This window comes from Oncorhynchus gorbuscha, unplaced genomic scaffold (assembly GCF_021184085.1).
Source record: "Oncorhynchus gorbuscha isolate QuinsamMale2020 ecotype Even-year unplaced genomic scaffold, OgorEven_v1.0 Un_scaffold_2967, whole genome shotgun sequence".
Taxonomy (NCBI): domain Eukaryota; kingdom Metazoa; phylum Chordata; class Actinopteri; order Salmoniformes; family Salmonidae; genus Oncorhynchus; species Oncorhynchus gorbuscha.
Window position 1 is genome coordinate 1 of NW_025747340.1, and position 16,576 is coordinate 16,576.

The 16,576-nt window shown below is 44.1% G+C and overlaps 24 non-coding genes across 24 annotated transcripts; all 24 read left to right on the forward strand.

Moving 5' to 3' along the window:
• Positions 1 to 3: 3 nt before the first annotated feature.
• Positions 4 to 75, forward strand: trnat-cgu. The gene has a single exon. It is a non-coding gene; the product is annotated as a tRNA-Thr (tRNA).
• A 2,116-nt stretch (positions 76 to 2,191) lies between these two features.
• On the forward strand, positions 2,192 to 2,264 carry trnaf-gaa. Its single transcript has one exon. It is a non-coding gene; the product is annotated as a tRNA-Phe (tRNA).
• Positions 2,265 to 3,296: 1,032 nt separating this feature from the next.
• On the forward strand, positions 3,297 to 3,369 carry trnaf-gaa. The gene has a single exon. It is a non-coding gene; the product is annotated as a tRNA-Phe (tRNA).
• A 911-nt stretch (positions 3,370 to 4,280) lies between these two features.
• trnai-aau lies at positions 4,281 to 4,354 on the forward strand. The gene has a single exon. It is a non-coding gene; the product is annotated as a tRNA-Ile (tRNA).
• Positions 4,355 to 4,436: 82 nt separating this feature from the next.
• On the forward strand, positions 4,437 to 4,506 carry trnaf-gaa. Its single transcript has one exon. It is a non-coding gene; the product is annotated as a tRNA-Phe (tRNA).
• A 452-nt stretch (positions 4,507 to 4,958) lies between these two features.
• On the forward strand, positions 4,959 to 5,032 carry trnai-aau. Its single transcript has one exon. It is a non-coding gene; the product is annotated as a tRNA-Ile (tRNA).
• Positions 5,033 to 5,117: 85 nt separating this feature from the next.
• trnaf-gaa lies at positions 5,118 to 5,186 on the forward strand. Its single transcript has one exon. It is a non-coding gene; the product is annotated as a tRNA-Phe (tRNA).
• Positions 5,187 to 5,625: 439 nt separating this feature from the next.
• Positions 5,626 to 5,699, forward strand: trnai-aau. The gene has a single exon. It is a non-coding gene; the product is annotated as a tRNA-Ile (tRNA).
• An 82-nt stretch (positions 5,700 to 5,781) lies between these two features.
• Positions 5,782 to 5,854, forward strand: trnaf-gaa. Its single transcript has one exon. It is a non-coding gene; the product is annotated as a tRNA-Phe (tRNA).
• A 1,323-nt stretch (positions 5,855 to 7,177) lies between these two features.
• Positions 7,178 to 7,251, forward strand: trnai-aau. The gene has a single exon. It is a non-coding gene; the product is annotated as a tRNA-Ile (tRNA).
• An 82-nt stretch (positions 7,252 to 7,333) lies between these two features.
• trnaf-gaa lies at positions 7,334 to 7,406 on the forward strand. Its single transcript has one exon. It is a non-coding gene; the product is annotated as a tRNA-Phe (tRNA).
• Positions 7,407 to 7,851: 445 nt separating this feature from the next.
• Positions 7,852 to 7,925, forward strand: trnai-aau. Its single transcript has one exon. It is a non-coding gene; the product is annotated as a tRNA-Ile (tRNA).
• An 82-nt stretch (positions 7,926 to 8,007) lies between these two features.
• On the forward strand, positions 8,008 to 8,080 carry trnaf-gaa. The gene has a single exon. It is a non-coding gene; the product is annotated as a tRNA-Phe (tRNA).
• Positions 8,081 to 8,544: 464 nt separating this feature from the next.
• Positions 8,545 to 8,618, forward strand: trnai-aau. The gene has a single exon. It is a non-coding gene; the product is annotated as a tRNA-Ile (tRNA).
• An 82-nt stretch (positions 8,619 to 8,700) lies between these two features.
• Positions 8,701 to 8,773, forward strand: trnaf-gaa. The gene has a single exon. It is a non-coding gene; the product is annotated as a tRNA-Phe (tRNA).
• A 445-nt stretch (positions 8,774 to 9,218) lies between these two features.
• On the forward strand, positions 9,219 to 9,292 carry trnai-aau. The gene has a single exon. It is a non-coding gene; the product is annotated as a tRNA-Ile (tRNA).
• An 81-nt stretch (positions 9,293 to 9,373) lies between these two features.
• On the forward strand, positions 9,374 to 9,445 carry trnaf-gaa. The gene has a single exon. It is a non-coding gene; the product is annotated as a tRNA-Phe (tRNA).
• A 2,178-nt stretch (positions 9,446 to 11,623) lies between these two features.
• Positions 11,624 to 11,697, forward strand: trnai-aau. The gene has a single exon. It is a non-coding gene; the product is annotated as a tRNA-Ile (tRNA).
• Positions 11,698 to 13,522: 1,825 nt separating this feature from the next.
• On the forward strand, positions 13,523 to 13,596 carry trnai-aau. The gene has a single exon. It is a non-coding gene; the product is annotated as a tRNA-Ile (tRNA).
• An 81-nt stretch (positions 13,597 to 13,677) lies between these two features.
• On the forward strand, positions 13,678 to 13,751 carry trnaf-gaa. Its single transcript has one exon. It is a non-coding gene; the product is annotated as a tRNA-Phe (tRNA).
• A 446-nt stretch (positions 13,752 to 14,197) lies between these two features.
• On the forward strand, positions 14,198 to 14,271 carry trnai-aau. Its single transcript has one exon. It is a non-coding gene; the product is annotated as a tRNA-Ile (tRNA).
• Positions 14,272 to 14,356: 85 nt separating this feature from the next.
• trnaf-gaa lies at positions 14,357 to 14,426 on the forward strand. Its single transcript has one exon. It is a non-coding gene; the product is annotated as a tRNA-Phe (tRNA).
• Positions 14,427 to 16,271: 1,845 nt separating this feature from the next.
• On the forward strand, positions 16,272 to 16,345 carry trnai-aau. The gene has a single exon. It is a non-coding gene; the product is annotated as a tRNA-Ile (tRNA).
• An 82-nt stretch (positions 16,346 to 16,427) lies between these two features.
• On the forward strand, positions 16,428 to 16,500 carry trnaf-gaa. Its single transcript has one exon. It is a non-coding gene; the product is annotated as a tRNA-Phe (tRNA).
• Positions 16,501 to 16,576: the final 76 nt, after the last annotated feature.

The following is a 16,576-nucleotide window of genomic DNA, read 5'->3' on the forward strand; positions in this document are numbered from 1 at the left end:
AGTGGCATGGTGGCCAAGTGGTAAGGCGTCGGTCTCGTAAACCGAAGACCATGGGTTCAAATCCCATCCGTACCTTTATAGAAAAGGCTTCAAATTCCATGGAAATTTACATTAATTGGAGGAATAACACACACTCACTAAACCCTCCGTAAATAACTCAGTTCTTAACGTAAAGACTTAAAACTCAGAATTCTGTAAAGGCATACCCCAATCAGGATATGAGTTTATTTATAGCTTCCTGTGCCAACTGGAAGTGCCTTAAATGGTGTCACAGTGGCAGTTTCCAAGGGTTAAAAAGGTCAGATCTTTTCAAAACTTCATATGTGTGATTAAGCAACCCCCATAAACTGTAAGTCAGTCATTTCTCCCAACAGATGTCAAAGAAAAGCTCTCTCTCACACACACACACACAGAAACACACAGGATGGAGTGACAAAGTGCGGTGCAAGGAAAGACACACAAAGCCTACAATGGCATTTACATATTCTCTAGGCCGTGCCGAGTTCAACAAGATGCCCCGCTTGACCGTAGCTCGCTCGGTCTAAGCACAGCGACCATTAGAAAAGTAGGCCCAAAATGAAGGCTGGCCCTCAATGTCATTTGCTTTTGGGTGACAGTGAGAGAACCGTTAAGGTGAGAAGCACAAATCGACCTCAGGAACGTACCTGAGGTCCTCCCGATCCGTGCAAGCCTAACCTTGACCGTGTGGCATTAACCCATACCAGTTAAAAGAAGGTGTTTACATCAAACAGTTTGCATTGACTTCTCTCCCCATAGGAATACATTGCCTGCACCTCTAAATTCAACCTGAACCCTATGTGGGTTATGAATGCCTTATGAACCTGTCGTCTATGACAGTCCATCAGACCACTATGAGGTCTACCTGTGTCGATTCTAAGCTTCCTGGAGCAACCGGAAGTGGTTAAATTGACCCAAAAGGTGTTTTGATGTACATAACCTTCAAAGGTGAAAATGACTACATTCAACCCTTTGTAGATCGTAGATCAGTCCATTCTTAACTTAAAGACTTAAAACTCAGGATTCTGTAAGTGGCTATGTGAATCAAGACATGTGTTTACTTATAGCTTCCTGTGCCAACCGGAAGTGCCTTTAATTGGGTCACACTGTCTGTTTTGAAGGGTTAAAAAGTCACATCCTTCCTAAACTTCATATGTGTGACTAGGTAACCGTCATGAACTGTAAATCAGTCATTTCTCCCAACAGATGTCAAAGAAAAGCTCTCACACGCACACACAGCAAGGATGGAGTTAAAAAGTGCGGTGCTCAAAGACACAGAGAGCAGGCAACGGCATAAACATAATCTCTAGGCCGTGCCGAGTTCAACGAGATATCCCGCTTGACCGTAGCTCGCTCGGTCTAAGCGCAGCGACCATTAGAAAAGTAGGCCCAAAATGAGCCTGCCCCACAACGTCATTTGCTTTTGGGTGACAGTGAGAGAACCGTTAGGGTGAGAAGCACAATTCGACCTCAGGTATGTTCCTAAGGTCCTTCCGATCTGTGCAAGCCTAACATTGACCGTGTGGCATTAACCCTTAATAGTTAAAAGAAGGTGTTTACTTCAAAGAGTTTGCATTGACTTCTCTCCCCATAGGAATACATTACATGTTAGTTTGCGCTCCAGCACCTGCAGAGGCTCGGTGCATCTCAACAATTGTGCTCTGTAGCCAGCGGCCGGTTAGCTCAGTTGGTTAGAGTGTGTGATACGCTGCTCTCTGAAAGTAAGTAATGTCTTGCTTTTTCATCTGACATTTTGACATCAGTGTTAAATTAAAGTTGCTTGTCATTGCTACATGATAGTTTCTTGTCATTGTTTACATGACAGTAGGTTGTCGTAAGACAAAGCTGCATGAAGTGTGAACTGGAGTTTTCTTGGATCCATAAAACAATGTGCTTTTGGAGAATGTGGGCATCGATCCCACTACCTCACGCGTGCAAAGCATTTGAGCTAATTCCCCAGCCGTTTGGAATTTCCGCAAGAAGCAACCAAGAGGGACCAGTCTTGTCAGGCTATGCTTTTGGTGGACTTGTTTGTTGACGTGCCAGCACTTCCCCATCAACAATTGGCTATCAGTTGTTACATTTTGATCCCCATACTGGCTATTATGTACAAAATTATGAGTCACATGCATGTGAATTGTCAAGGGTGCCACAGAATTATGTTGAGTGAATTGCCAGAATAGCTCGGTTGGGAGAGCGTTAGACTGAAGATCTAAAGGTCCCTGGTTCGATCCCGGCTTTCGGCATCTGTATTTGTTCTTTCTTTATGCTCTGGCTTCAAGGAAACTTTCCACAGCTTTGTTTGTGGTCCTCAATGGTGTGTGCTACGCTGCTCCTCTGAAAGTAAGTAATGTCTTGCTTTTCATCTGACATTTTGACATCAGTGTTACATTAAAGTTGCTTGTCATTGCTACATGACAGTAGGTTGTCGTAAGACAAGGCTGCATGAAGTGTGAACTGCAGCTTTCTTGGATCCATAAAACAATGTGCTTTTGGAGAATGCGGGCATCGATCCCACTACCTATAGCATGCTAAGCAAACACAATACCAATTGATCAAATTCCCCAGCTGTTTGGAATTGCCACAAGGAGCAACCAAGAGTGTCCAGTCTTGTCAGGCTATGCTGTTGGTGGACTTGTTAGTTTGTGCTCCAGCACTTGCAGAGGCTCGGTGCATCTCAACAATTGTGCTCTGTAGCCAGCGGCCGGTTAGCTCAGTTGGTTAGAGTGTGTGATACGCTGCTCTCTGAAAGTAAGTAATGTCTTTCTTTTTCATCTGACATTGTGACATCAGTGTTACATGAGAGTTTCTTGTCATTGTTACATGACAGTTTCTTGTCATTGTTTACATGACAGTAGGTTGTCGTAAGACAAGGCTGCATGAAGTGTGAACTGGAGTTTTCTTGGATCCATAAAACAATGTGCTTGGAGAATGTGGGCATCGATCCCACTACCTCACGCGTGCAAAGCATTTGAGCTAATTCCCCAGCCGTTTGGAATTTCCGCAAGAAGCAACCAAGAGGGTCCAGTCTTGTCAGGCTATGCTGTTGGTGGACTTGTTTGTTGACGTGCCAGCACTTGCAGAGGCTCGGTGCATTTCAACAATTGAGTAAAATAGCAAATGGCTGGTTAGCTCAACTGTTTAGAGTGTGTTGCTAATTACGCGAAGGTCATGGGTTCGATCCCCGTACTGGCTATCATGTACATTTTGAGTGTCAAAATTATGAGTCACATGCATGTGAATTGTCAAGGGTGCCACAGAATTATGTTGAGTGAATTGCCGGAATAGCTCAGTTGGGAGAGCGTTAGACTGAAGATCTAAAGGTCCCTGGTTCGATCCCGGGTTTCGGCATCTGTATTTGTTCTTTCTTTATGCTCTGGCTTCAAGGAAACTTTCCACAGCTTTGTTTGTGGGCCTCAATGGTGTGTGCTACGCTGCTCCTCTGAAAGTAAGTAATGTCTTGCTTTTTCATCTGACATTTTGACATCAGTGTTACATTAAAGTTGCTTGTCATTGCTACATGACAGTAGGTTGTCGTAAGACAAGGCTGCATGAAGTGTGAACTGCAGCTTTCTTGGATCCATAAAACAATGTGCTTTTGGAGAATGCGGGCATCGATCCCACTACCTATAGCATGCTAAGCAAACACAATACCAATTGATCAAATTCCCCAGCTGTTTGGAATTGCCACAAGGAGCAACCAAGAGTGTCCAGTCTTGTCAGGCTATGCTGTTGGTGGACTTGTTAGTTTGTGCTCCAGCACTTGCAGAGGCTCGGTGCATCTCAACAATTGTGCTCTGTAGCCAGCGGCCGGTTAGCTCAGTTGGTTAGAGTGTGTGATACGCTGCTCTCTGAAAGTAAGTAATGTCTTTCTTTTTCATCTGACATTGTGACATCAGTGTTACATGAGAGTTTCTTGTCAGTGTTACATGAGAGTTTCTTGTATTGTTGCATTGTTTACATGACAGTTTCTTGTCATTGTTTACATGACAGTAGGTTGTCGTAAGACAAGGCTGCATGAAGTGTGAACTGGAGTTTTCTTGGATCCATATAACATTGTGCTTTTGGAGAATGTGGGCATCGATCCCACTACCTCACGCGTGCAAAGCATTTGAGCTAATTCCCCAGCCGTTTGGAATTTCCGCAAGAAGCAACCAAGAGGGTCCAGTCTTGTCAGGCTATGCTGTTGGTGGACTTGTTTGTTGACGTGCCAGCACTTGCAGAGGCTCGGTGCATTTCAACAATTGAGCAAAATAGCAAATGGCCGGTTAGCTCAGTTGGTTAGAGTGTGGTGCTAATAACGCCAAGGTCATGGGTTCGATCCCCATACTGGCTATTATGTACATTTTGAGTGTCAAAATTATGAGTCACATGCATGTGAATTGTCAAGGGTGCCACAGAATTATGTTGAGTGAATTGCCGGAATAGCTCAGTTGGGAGAGCGTTAGACTGAAGATCTAAAGGTCCCTGGTTCGATCGGTTTCGGCATCTGTATTTGTTCTTTCTTTATGCTCTGGCTTCAAGGAAACTTTCCACAGCTTTGTTTGTGGGCCTCAATGGTGTGTGCTACGCTGCTCCTCTGAAAGTAAGTAATGTCTTGCTTTTTCATCTGACATTTTGACATCAGTGTTACATTAAAGTTGTCTTGTCATTGTCATTGTTTACATGACAGTAGGTTGTCGTAAGACAAGGCTGCATGAAGTGTGAACTGGAGTTTTCTTGGATCCATAAAACAATGTGCTTTTGGAGAATGTGGGCATCGATCCCACTACCTCACGCTGCAAAGCATTTGAGCTAATTCCCCAGCCGTTTGGAATTTCCGCAAGAAGCAACCAAGAGGGTCCAGTCTTGTCAGGCTATGCTGTTGTTGGACTTGTTTGTTGAAGTGCCAGCACTTGCAGAGGCTTGGTGCATTTCAACAATTGAGTAAAATAGCAAATGGCCGGTTAGCTCAGTTGGTTAGAGTGTGGTGCTAATAACGCCAAGGTCATGGGTTCGATCCCCATACTGGCTATTATGTACATTTTAGTGTCAAAATTATGAGTCACATGCATGTGAATTGTCAAGGGTGCCACAGAATTAGTGTTGAGTGATTTGCCGAATAGCTCAGTTGGGAGAGCGTTAGACTGAAGATCTAAAGGTCTCTGGTTCGATCCCGGGTTGCATTATTTGTTCTTTCTTTATGCTCTGGCTTCAAGGAAACTTTCCACAGCTTTGTTTGTGGTCCTCAATGGTGTGTGCTACGCTGCTCCTCTGAAAGTAAGTAATGTCTTGCTATTTCATCTGACATTTTGACATCAGTGTTACATTAAAGTTGCTTGTCATTGCTACATGACAGTAGGTTGTCGTAAGACAAGGCTGCATGAAGTGTGAACTGGAGTTTTCTTGGATCCATAAAACAATGTGCTTTTGGAGAATGTGGGCATCGATCCCACTACCTCACGCGTGCAAAGCATTTGAGCTAATTCCCCAGGCGTTTGGAATTTCCGCAAGAAGCAACCAAGAGGGTCCAGTCTTGTCAGGCTATGCTGTTGTTGGACTTGTTTGTTGAAGTGCCAGCACTTGCAGAGGCTTGGTGCATTTCAACAATTGAGTAAAATAGCAAATGGCCGGTTAGCTCAGTTGGTTAGAGTGTGGTGCTAATAACGCCAAGGTCATGGGTTCTATCACCATACTGGCTAATATGTACATTTTGAGTGTCAAAATTATGAGTCACATGCATGTGAATTGTCAAGGGTGCCACAGAATTATGTTGAGTTAATTGCCAGAATAGCTCAGTTGGGAGAGCGTTAGACTGAAGATCTAAAGGTCCCTGGTTCGATCCCGGGTTTCGGCATCTGTATTCGTTCTTTCTTTATGCTCTGGCTTCAAGGAAACTTTCCACAGCTTTGTTTGTGGTCCTCAATGGTGTGTGCTACGCTGCTCCTCTGAAAGTAAGTAATGTCTTGCTTTTCATCTGACATTTTGACATCAGTGTTACATTAAAGTTGCATGTCATTGTTACATGATAGTTTCTTGTCATTGTTTACATGACAGTAGGTTGTCGTAAGACAAGGCTGCATGAAGTGTGAACTGCAGCTTTCTTCGATCCATAAAACAATGTGCTTTTGGAGAATGCGGGCATCGATCCCACTACCTATAGCATGCTAAGCAAACACAATACCAATTGATCAAATTCCCCAGCTGTTTGGAATTGCAAGGAGCAACCAAGAGTGTCCAGTCTTGTCAGGCTATGCTGTTGGTGGACTTGTTAGTTTGTGCTCCAGCACTTGCAGAGGCTCGGTGCATCTCAACAATTGTGCTCTGTAGCCAGCTGGCTTCGGTTAGCTCAGTTTTGGTTAGAGTGTGTGATACGCTGCTCTCTGAAAGTAAGTAATGTCTTTTCTTTTTCATCTGACATTGTGACATCAGTGTTACATGAGAGTTTCTTGTCATTGTTACATCAGTTTCTTCATTGTTTACATGACAGTAGGTTGTCGTAAGACAAGGCTGCATGAAGTGTGAACTGGAGTTTTCTTGGATCCAAAACAATGTGCTTTTGGAGAATGTGGGCATCGATCCCACTACCTAGCATGCTGCAAACACAAACCATTTGATCAAATTCCCCAGCTGTTTGGAATTTCCACAAGAAGCAACCAAGAGGGTCCAGTCTTGTCAGGCTATGCTGTTGGTGGACTTGTTAGTTTGCTCCAGCACTTGCAGAGGCTCGGTGCATCTCAACAATTGTGCTCTGTAGCCAGCGGCCGGTTAGCTCAGTTGGTTAGAGTGTGTGATACGCTGCTCTCTGAAAGTAAGTAATGTCTTTCTTTTTCATCTGACATTTTGACATCAGTGTTTGAGAGTTTCTTGTCATTGTTACATGACAGTTTCTTGTCATTGTTTACATGACAGTAGGTTGTCGTAAGCAAGGCTGCATGAAGTGTGAACTGGAGTTTTCTTGGATCCATAAAACAATGTGCTTTTGGAGAATGTGGGCATCGATCCCACTACCTCACGCGTGCAAAGCATTTGAGCTAATTCCCCAGCCGTTTGGAATTTCCGCAAGAAGCAACCAAGAGGGTCCAGTCTTGTCAGGCTATGCTGTTGGTGGACTTGTTTGTTGACGTGCCAGCACTTGCAGAGGCTCGGTGCATTTCAACAATTGAGCAAAATAGCAAATGGCCGGTTAGCTCAGTTGGTTAGAGTGTGGTGCTAATAACGCCAAGGTCATGGGTTTGATCCCCATACTGGCTATTATGTACATTTTGAGTGTCAAAATTATGAGTCACATGCATGTGAATTGTCAAGGGTGCCACAGAATTATGTTGAGTGAATTGCCGGAATAGCTCAGTTGGGAGAGCGTTAGACTGAAGATCTAAAGGTCCCTGGTTCGATCCCGGGTTTCGGCATCTGTATTTGTTCTTTCTTTATGCTCTGGCTTCAAGGAAACTTTCCACAGCTTTGTTTGTGGGCCTCAATGGTGTGTGCTACGCTGCTCCTCTGAAAGTAAGTAATGTCTTGCTTTTTCATCTGACATTTTGACATCAGTGTTACATTAAAGTTGCTTGTCATTGCTACATGACAGTAGGTTGTCGTAAGACAAGGCTGCATGAAGTGTGAACTGGAGTTTTCTTGGATCCATATAACATTGTGTTTTTGGAGAATGTGGGCATCGATCCCACTACCTCACGCGTGCAAAGCATTTGAGCTAATTCCCCAGCCGTTTGGAATTTCCGCAAGAAGCAACCAAGAGGGTCCAGTCTTGTCAGGCTATGCTGTTGGTGGACTTGTTTGTTGACGTGCCAGCACTTGCAGAGGCTCGGTGCATTTCAACAATTGAGCAAAATAGCAAATGGCCGGTTAGCTCAGTTGGTTAGAGTGTGGTGCTAATAACGCCAAGGTCATGTGTTTGATCCCCATACTGGCTATTATGTACATTTTGAGTGTCAAAATTATGAGTCACATGCATGTGAATTGTCAAGGGTGCCACCGAATTATTTTGAGTGAATTGCAGGAATAGCTCAGGTGGGAGAGCGTTAGACTGAAGATCTAAAGGTCCCTGGTTTGATCCCGGGTTTCTGTATTTGTTCTTTCTTTATGCTCTGGCTTCAAGGAAACTTTCCACAGCTTTGTTTGTGGGCCTCAATGGTGTGTGCTACGCTGCTCCTCTGAAAGTAAGTAATGTCTTTCTTTTTCATCTGACATTGTGACATCAGTGTTACATGAGAGTTTCTTGTCATTGTTACATGACAGTTTCTTGTCATTGTTTACATGACAGTAGGTTGTCGTAAGACAAGGCTGCATGAAGTGTGAACTGGAGTTTTCTTGGATCCATAAAACATTGTGCTTTTGGAGAATGTGGGCATCGATCCCACTACCTCACGCGTGCAAAGCATTTGAGCTAATTCCCCAGCCGTTTGGAATTTCCGCAAGAAGCAACCAAGAGGGTCCAGTCTTGTCAGGCTATGCTGTTGGTGGACTTGTTTGTTGACGTGCCAGCACTTGCAGAGGCTCGGTGCATTTCAACAATTGAGCAAAATAGCAAATGGCCGGTTAGCTCAGTTGGTTAGAGTGTGGTGCTAATAACGCCAAGGTCATGGGTTCGATCCCCATACTGGCTATTATGTACATTTTGAGTGTCAAAATTATGAGTCACATGCATGTGAATTGTCAAGGGTGCCACAGAATTATGTTGAGTGAATTGCCGGAATAGCTCAGTTGGGAGAGCGTTAGACTGAAGATCTAAAGGTCCCTGGTTCGATCCTGGGTTTCGGCATCTGTATTTGTTCTTTCTTTATGCTCTGGCTTCAAGGAAACTTTCCACAGCTTTGTTTGTGGGCCTCAATGGTGTGTGCTACGCTGCTCCTCTGAAAGTAAGTAATGTCTTGCTTTTTCATCTGACATTTTGACATCAGTGTTACATTAAAGTTGCTTGTCATTGCTACATGACAGTAGGTTGTCGTAAGACAAGGCTGCATGAAGTGTGAACTGGAGTTTTCTTGGATCCATAAAACAATGTGCTTTTGGAGAATGTGGGCATCGATCCCACTACCTCACGCGTGCAAAGCATTTGAGCTAATTCCCCAGCCGTTTGGAATTTCCGCAAGAAGCAACCAAGAGGGTCCAGTCTTGTCAGGCTATGCTGTTGGTGGACTTGTTTGTTGACGTGCCAGCACTTGCAGAGGCTCGGTGCATTTCAACAATTGAGCAAAATAGCAAATGGCCGGTTAGCTCAGTTGGTTAGAGTGTGGTGCTAATAACGCCAAGGTCATGGGTTTGATCCCCATACTGGCTATTATGTACATTTTGAGTGTCAAAATTATGAGTCACATGCATGTGAATTGTCAAGGGTGCCACAGAATTATGTTGAGTGAATGCCGGAATAGCTCAGTTGGGAGAGCGTTAGACTGAAGATCTAAAGGTCCTGGTTCGATCCCGGGTTTCGGCATCTGTATTTGTTCTTTCTTTATGCTCTGGCTTCAAGGAAACTTTCCACAGCTTTGTTTGTGGGCCTCAATGGTGTGTGCTACGCTGCTCCTCTGAAAGTAAGTAATGTCTTGCTTTTTCATCTGACATTTTGACATCAGTGTTACATTAAAGTTGCTTGTCATTGCTACATGACAGTAGGTTGTCGTAAGACAAGGCTGCATGAAGTGTGAACTGGAGTTTTCTTGGATCCATAAAAAAATGTGTTTTTGGGGAATGCGGGCATCGATCCCACTACCTATAGCATGCTAAGCAAACACAATACCAATTGATCAAATTCCCCAGCTGTTTGGAATTGCCACAAGGAGCAACCAAGAGTGTCCAGTCTTGTCAGGCTATGCTGTTGGTGGACTTGTTAGTTTGCGCTCCAGCACTTGCAGAGGCTCGGTGCATCTCAATCTCAATTGTGCTCTGTAGCCAGCGGCCGGTTAGCTCAGTTGGTTAGAGTGTGTGATACGCTGCTCTCTGAAAGTAAGTAATGTCTTTCTTTTTCATCTGACATTGTGACATCAGTGTTACATGAGAGTTTCTTGTCATTGTTACATGACAGTTTCTTGTCATTGTTTACATGACAGTAGGTTGTCGTAAGACAAGGCTGCATGAAGTGTGAACTGGAGTTTTCTTGGATCCATAAAACAATGTGCTTTTGGAGAATGTGGGCATCGATCCCACTATCCCACTCCCCACCTCAGAGGGTCCAGTCTTGCAAAGCATTTGAGCTAATTCCAATTGAGCAAAATAGCAAATAGCTCAGTTGGGAGAGCGTTAGACTCAAAAAGATCAAGGTCCCTGAGGATCCAGTTTTGGTCATCTGTATTTGTTCTTTCTTTATGCTCTGGCTTCAAGGAAACTTTCCACAGCTTTGTTTGTGGGCCTCAATGGTGTGTGCTACGCTGCTCCTCTGAAAGTAAGTAATGTCTTGCTTTTTCATCTGACATTTTGACATCAGTGTTACATTAAAGTTGCTTGTCATTGCTACATGACAGTAGGTTGTCGTAAGACAAGGCTGCATGAAGTGTGAACTGAGCTTTCTTGGATCCATAAAAAATGTGTTTTTGGGGAATGCGGGCATCGATCCCACTACCTATAGCATGCTAAGCAAACACAATACCAATTGATCAAATTCCCCAGCTGTTTGGAATTGCCACAAGGAGCAACCAAGAGTGTCCAGTCTTGTCAGGCTATGCTGTTGGTGGACTTGTTAGTTTGCGCTCCAGCACTTGCAGAGGCTCGGTGCATCTCAACAATTGTGCTCTGTAGCCAGTCGGATCCCCATACTGGTTAGCTCAGTTGGTTAGAGTGTGTGATACGCTGCTCTCTGAAAGTAAGTAATGATCTTTCTGGTTTTTCATCTGACATTGTGACATCAGTGTTACAATGAGAGTTTCTTGTCATTGTTACATTTTGACATCAGTTTACATTGTTCATTGTTTACATGACAGTAGGTTGTCGTAAGAGGTTGTCGTAAGATGCCAAGGCTGCATGAAGTGTGAACTGGAGTTTTCTTGGATCCATAAAACAATGTGCTTTTGGAGAATGTGGGCATCGATCCCACTACCTCACGCATGCAAAGCATTTGAGCTAATTCCCCAGCCGTTTGGAATTTCCACAAGAAGCAACCAAGAGGGTCCAGTCTTGTCAGGCTATGCTGTTGGTGGACTTGTTAGTTTGCGCTCCAGCACTTGCAGAGGCTCGGTGCATCTCAACAATTGTGCTCTGTTAGCCAGCGGCCGGTTAGCTCAGTTGGTTAGAGTGTGTGATACGCTGCTCCTCTGAAAGTAAGTAATGTCTTTCTTTTGTCATTGACTTTTTCATCTGACATTTTGACATCAGTGTTACATTAAAGTTTCTTGTCATTGTTTACATGACAGTAGGTTGTCGTAAGACAAGGCTGCATGAAGTGTGAACTGGAGTTTTCTTGGATCCATAAAACAATGTGCTTTTGGAGAATGTGGGCATCGATCCCACTACCTCACGCGTGCAAAGCATTTGAGCTAATTCCCCAGCCGTTTGGAATTTCCGCAAGAAGCAACCAAGAGGGTCCAGTCTTGTCAGGCTATGCTGTTGGTGGACTTGTTTGTTGACGTGCCAGCACTTGCAGAGGCTCGGTGCATTTCAACAATTGAGCAAAATAGCAAATGGCTGGTTAGCTCAGTTGGTTAGAGTGTGGTGCTAATAACGCCAAGGTCATGGGTTTGATCCCCATACTGGCTATTATGTACATTTTGAGTGTCAAAATTATGAGTCACATGCATGTGAATTGTCAAGGGTGCCACAGAATTATGTTGAGTGAATTGCCGGAATAGCTCAGTTGGGAGAGCGTTAGACTGAAGATCTAAAGGTCCCCGGGTTTCGGCATCTGTATTTGTTCTATCTTTATGCTCTAGCTTCAAGGAAACTTTCCACAGCTTTGTTTGTGGGCCTCAATGGTGTGTGCTACGCTGCTCCTCTGAAAGTAAGTAATGTCTTGCTTTTTCATCTGACATTTTGACATCAGTGTTACATTAAAGTTGATTGTCATTGCTACATGACAGTAGGTTGTCGTAAGACGAGGCTGCATGAAGTGTGAACTGGAGTTTTCTTGCATCCATAAAACAATGTGCTTTTGGAGAATGTGGGCATCGATCCCACTACCTCATGCGTGCAAACCATTTGATCAAATTCCCCAGCTGTTTGGAATTGCCACAAGGAGCAACCAAGAGTGTCCAGTCTTGTCAGGCTATGCTGTTGGTGGACTTGTTAGTTTGTGCTCCAGCACTTGCAGAGGCTCGGTGCATCTCAACAATTGTGCTCTGTAGCCAGCGGCCGGTTAGCTCAGTTGGTTAGAGTGTGTGATACGCTGCTCTCTGAAAGTAAGTAATGTCTTTCTTTTTTATCTGACATTGTGACATCAGTGTTACATGAGAGTTTCTTGTCATTGTTACATGACAGTTTCTTGTCATTGTTTACATGACAGTAGGTTGTCGTAAGACAAGCTGCATGAAGTGTGAACTGGAGTTTTCTTGGATCCATAAAACAATGTGCTTTTGGAGAATGTGGGCATCGATCCCACTACCTCAGCGTGCAAAGCATTTGAGTGAATTGCCGGAATAGCTCAGTTGGGAGAGCGTTAGACTGAAGATCTAAAGGTCCTGGTTGATCAGGGTTTTGCATCTGAATTTGTTCTTTCTTTATGCTCTGGCTTCAAGGAAACTTTCCACAGCTTTGTTTGTGGGCCTCAATGGTGTGTGCTACGCTGCTCCTCTGAAAGTAAGTAATGTCTTGCTTTTTCATCTGACATTTTGACATCAGTGTTTCATTAATTTTGACATCAGTGCTTGTCATTGCTACATGACAGTAGGTTGTCGTAAGACAAGGCTGCATGAAGTGTGAACTGCAGCTTTCTTGGATCCACAAAAAAATGTGTTTTTGGGGAATGCGGGCATCGATCCCACTACCTATAGCATGCTAAGCAAACACAATACCAATTGATCAAACCAGCTGTTTGGAATTGCCACAAGGAGCAACCAAGAGTGTCCAGTCTTGTCAGGCTATGCTGTTGGTGGACTTGTTAGTTTGCGCTCCAGCACTTGCAGAGGCTCGGTGCATCTCAACAATTGTGCTCTGTAGCCAGCGGCCGGTTAGCTCAGTTGGTTAGAGTGTGTGATACGCTGCTCTCTGAAAGTAAGTAATGTCTTTCTTTTTCATCTGACATTGTGACATCAGTGTTACATGAGAGTTTCTTGTCATTGTTACATGACAGTTTCTTGTCATTGTTTACATGACAGTAGGTTGTCGTAAGACAAGGCTGCATGAAGTGTGAACTGGAGTTTTCTTGGATCCATAAAACAATGTGCTTTTGGAGAATGTGGGCATCGATCCCACTACCTCACGCGTGCAAAGCATTTGAGCTAATTCCCCAGCCGTTTGGAATTTCCGCAAGAAGCAACCAAGAGGGTCCAGTCTTGTCAGGCTATGCTGTTGGTGGACTTGTTTGTTGTTGACGTGCCAGCACTTGCAGAGGCTCGGTGCATTTCAACAATTGAGCAAAATAGCAAATGGCCGGTTAGCTCAGTTGGTTAGAGTGTGGTGCTAATAACGCCAAGGTCATGGGTTCGATCCCCATACTGGCTATTATGTACATTTTGAGTGTCAAAATTATGAGTCACATGCATGTGAATTGTCAAGGGTGCCACAGAATTAGTTGAGTGAATTGCCTGGAATAGCTCAGTTGGGAGAGCGTTAGACTGAAGATCTAAAGGTCCCTGGTTCGATCCTGGGTTTCGGCATCTGTATTTGTTCTTTCTTTATGCTCTGGCTTCAAGGAAACTTTCCACAGCTTTGTTTGTGGGCCTCAATGGTGTGTGCTACGCTGCTCCTCTGAAAGTAAGTAATGTCTTGCTTTTTCATCTGACATTTTGACATCAGTGTTACATTAAAGTTTCTTGTCATTGTTTACATGACAGTAGGTTGTCGTAAGACAAGGCTGCATGAAGTGTGAACTGGAGTTTTCTTGGATCCATAAAACAATGTGCTTTTGGAGAATGTGGGCATCGATCCCACTACCTCACGCGTGCAAAGCATTTGAGCTAATTCCCCAGCCGTTTGGAATTTCCACAAGAAGCAACCAAGAGGGTCCAGTCTTGTCAGGCTATGCTGTTGGTGGACTTGTTTGTTGACGTGCCAGCACTTGCAGAGGCTCGGTGCATTTCAACAATTGAGCAAAATAGCAAATGGCCGGTTAGCTCAGTTGGTTAGAGTGTGGTGCTAATAACGCCAAGGTCATGGGTTTGATCCCCATACTGGCTATTATGTACATTTTGAGTGTCAAAATTATGAGTCACATGCATGTGAATTGTCAAGGGTGCCACAGAATTATTTTGATTGAATTGCCGGAATAGCTCAGTTGGGAGAGCATTAGACTGAAGATCTAAAGGTCCCTGGTTCGATCCCGGGTTGCATCTGTATTTGTTCTTTCTTTATGCTCTGGCTTCAAGGAAACTTTCCAGCTTTGTTTGTGGGCCTCAATGGTGTGTGCTACGCTGCTCCTCTGAAAGTAAGTAATGTCTTGCTTTTTCATCTGACATTTTGACATCAGTGTTACATTAAAGTTGCTTGTCATTGCTACATGACAGTAGGTTGTCGTAAGACAAGGCTGCATGAAGTGTGAACTGGAGTTTTCTTGGATCCATAAAACAATGTGTTTTTGGAGAATGTGGGCATCGATCCCACTACCTCAGCATGCTGCAAACACAATTTGATCAAATTCCCCAGCTGTTTGGAATTGCCACAAGGAGCAACCAAGAGTGTCCAGTCTTGTCAGGCTATGCTGTTGGTGGACTTGTTAGTTTGCGCTCCAGCACTTGCAGAGGCTCGGTGCATCTCAACAATTGTGCTCTGTAGCCAGCGGCCGGTTAGCTCAGTTGGTTAGAGTGTGTGATACGCTGCTCTCTGAAAGTAAGTAATGTCTTTCTTTTTCATCTGACATTGTGACATCAGTGTTACATGAGAGTTTCTTGTCATTGTTACATGACAGTTTCTTGTCATTGTTTACATGACAGTAGGTTGTCGTAAGACAAGGCTGCATGAAGTGTGAACTGGAGTTTTCTTGGATCCATAAAACAATGTGCTTTTGGAGAATGTGGGCATCGATGCATTTGAGCTAATTCCCCAGCCGTTTGGAATTTCCGCAAGAAGCAACCAAGAGGGTCCAGTCTTGTCAGGCTATGCTGTTGGTGGATTGACGTGCCAGCACTTGCAGAGGCTCGGTGCATTTCAACAATTGAGCAAAATAGCAAATGGCCGGTTAGCTCAGTTGTCAAGTTAGATCCCCAAAGTGCCACAGAATTATGTTGAGTGATTGCCGGAATAGCTCAGTTGGGAGAGCGTTAGACTGAAGATCTAAAGGTCCCTGATCCCTGGGTTTTCGGCATCTGTATTTGTTCTTTCTTTATGCTCTGGCTTCAAGGAAACTTTCCACAGCTTTGTTTGTGGGCCTCAATGGTGTGTGCTACGCTGCTCCTCTGAAAGTAAGTAATGTCTTGCTTTTTCATCTGACATTTTGACATCAGTGTTACATTAAAGTTGCTTGTCATTGCTACATGACAGTAGGTTGTCGTAAGACAAGGCTGCATGAAGTGTGAACTGCAGCTTTCTTGGATCCACAAAAAAATGTGTTTTTGGGGAATGCGGGCATCGATCCCACTACCTATAGCATGCTAAGCAAACACAATACCAATTGATCAAATTCCCCAGCTGTTTGGAATTGCCACAAGGAGCAACCAAGAGTGTCCAGTCTTGTCAGGCTATGCTGTTGGTGGACTTGTTAGTTTGCGCTCCAGCACTTGCAGAGGCTCGGTGCATCTCAACAATTGTGCTCTGTAGCCAGCGGCCGGTTAGCTCAGTTGGTTAGAGTGTGTGATACGCTGCTCTCTGAAAGTAAGTAATGTCTTTCTTTTTCATCTGACATTGTGACATCAGTGTTACATGAGAGTTTCTTGTCATTGTTACATGACAGTTTCTTGTCATTGTTTACATGACAGTAGGTTGTCGTAAGACAAGGCTGCATGAAGTGTGAACTGGAGTTTTCTTGGATCCATAAAACAATGTGCTTTTGGAGAATGTGGGCATCGATCCCACTACCTCACGCGTGCAAAGCATTTGAGCTATTCCCCAGCGTTTGGAATTTCCGCAAGAAGCAACCAAGAGGGTCCAGTCTTGTCAGGCTATGCTGTTGTTGGACTTGTTTGTTGAAGTGCCAGCACTTGCAGAGGCTCGGTGCATTTCAACAATTGAGTAAAATAGCAAATGGCCGGTTAGCTCAGTTGGTTAGAGTGTGGTGCTAATAACGCCAAGGTCATGGGTTCGATCCCCATACTGGCTATTATGTACATTTTGAGTGTCAAAATTATGAGTCACATGCATGTGAATTGTCAAGGGTGCCACAGAATTATGTTGAGTGAATTGCCAGAATAGCTCAGTTGGGAGAGCGTTAGACTGAAGATCTAAAGGTCCCTGGTTCGATCCTGGGTTTCGGCATCTGTATTTGTTCTTTCTTTATGCTCTGGCTTCAAGGAAACTTTCCACAGCTTTGTTTGTGGGCCTCAATGGTGTG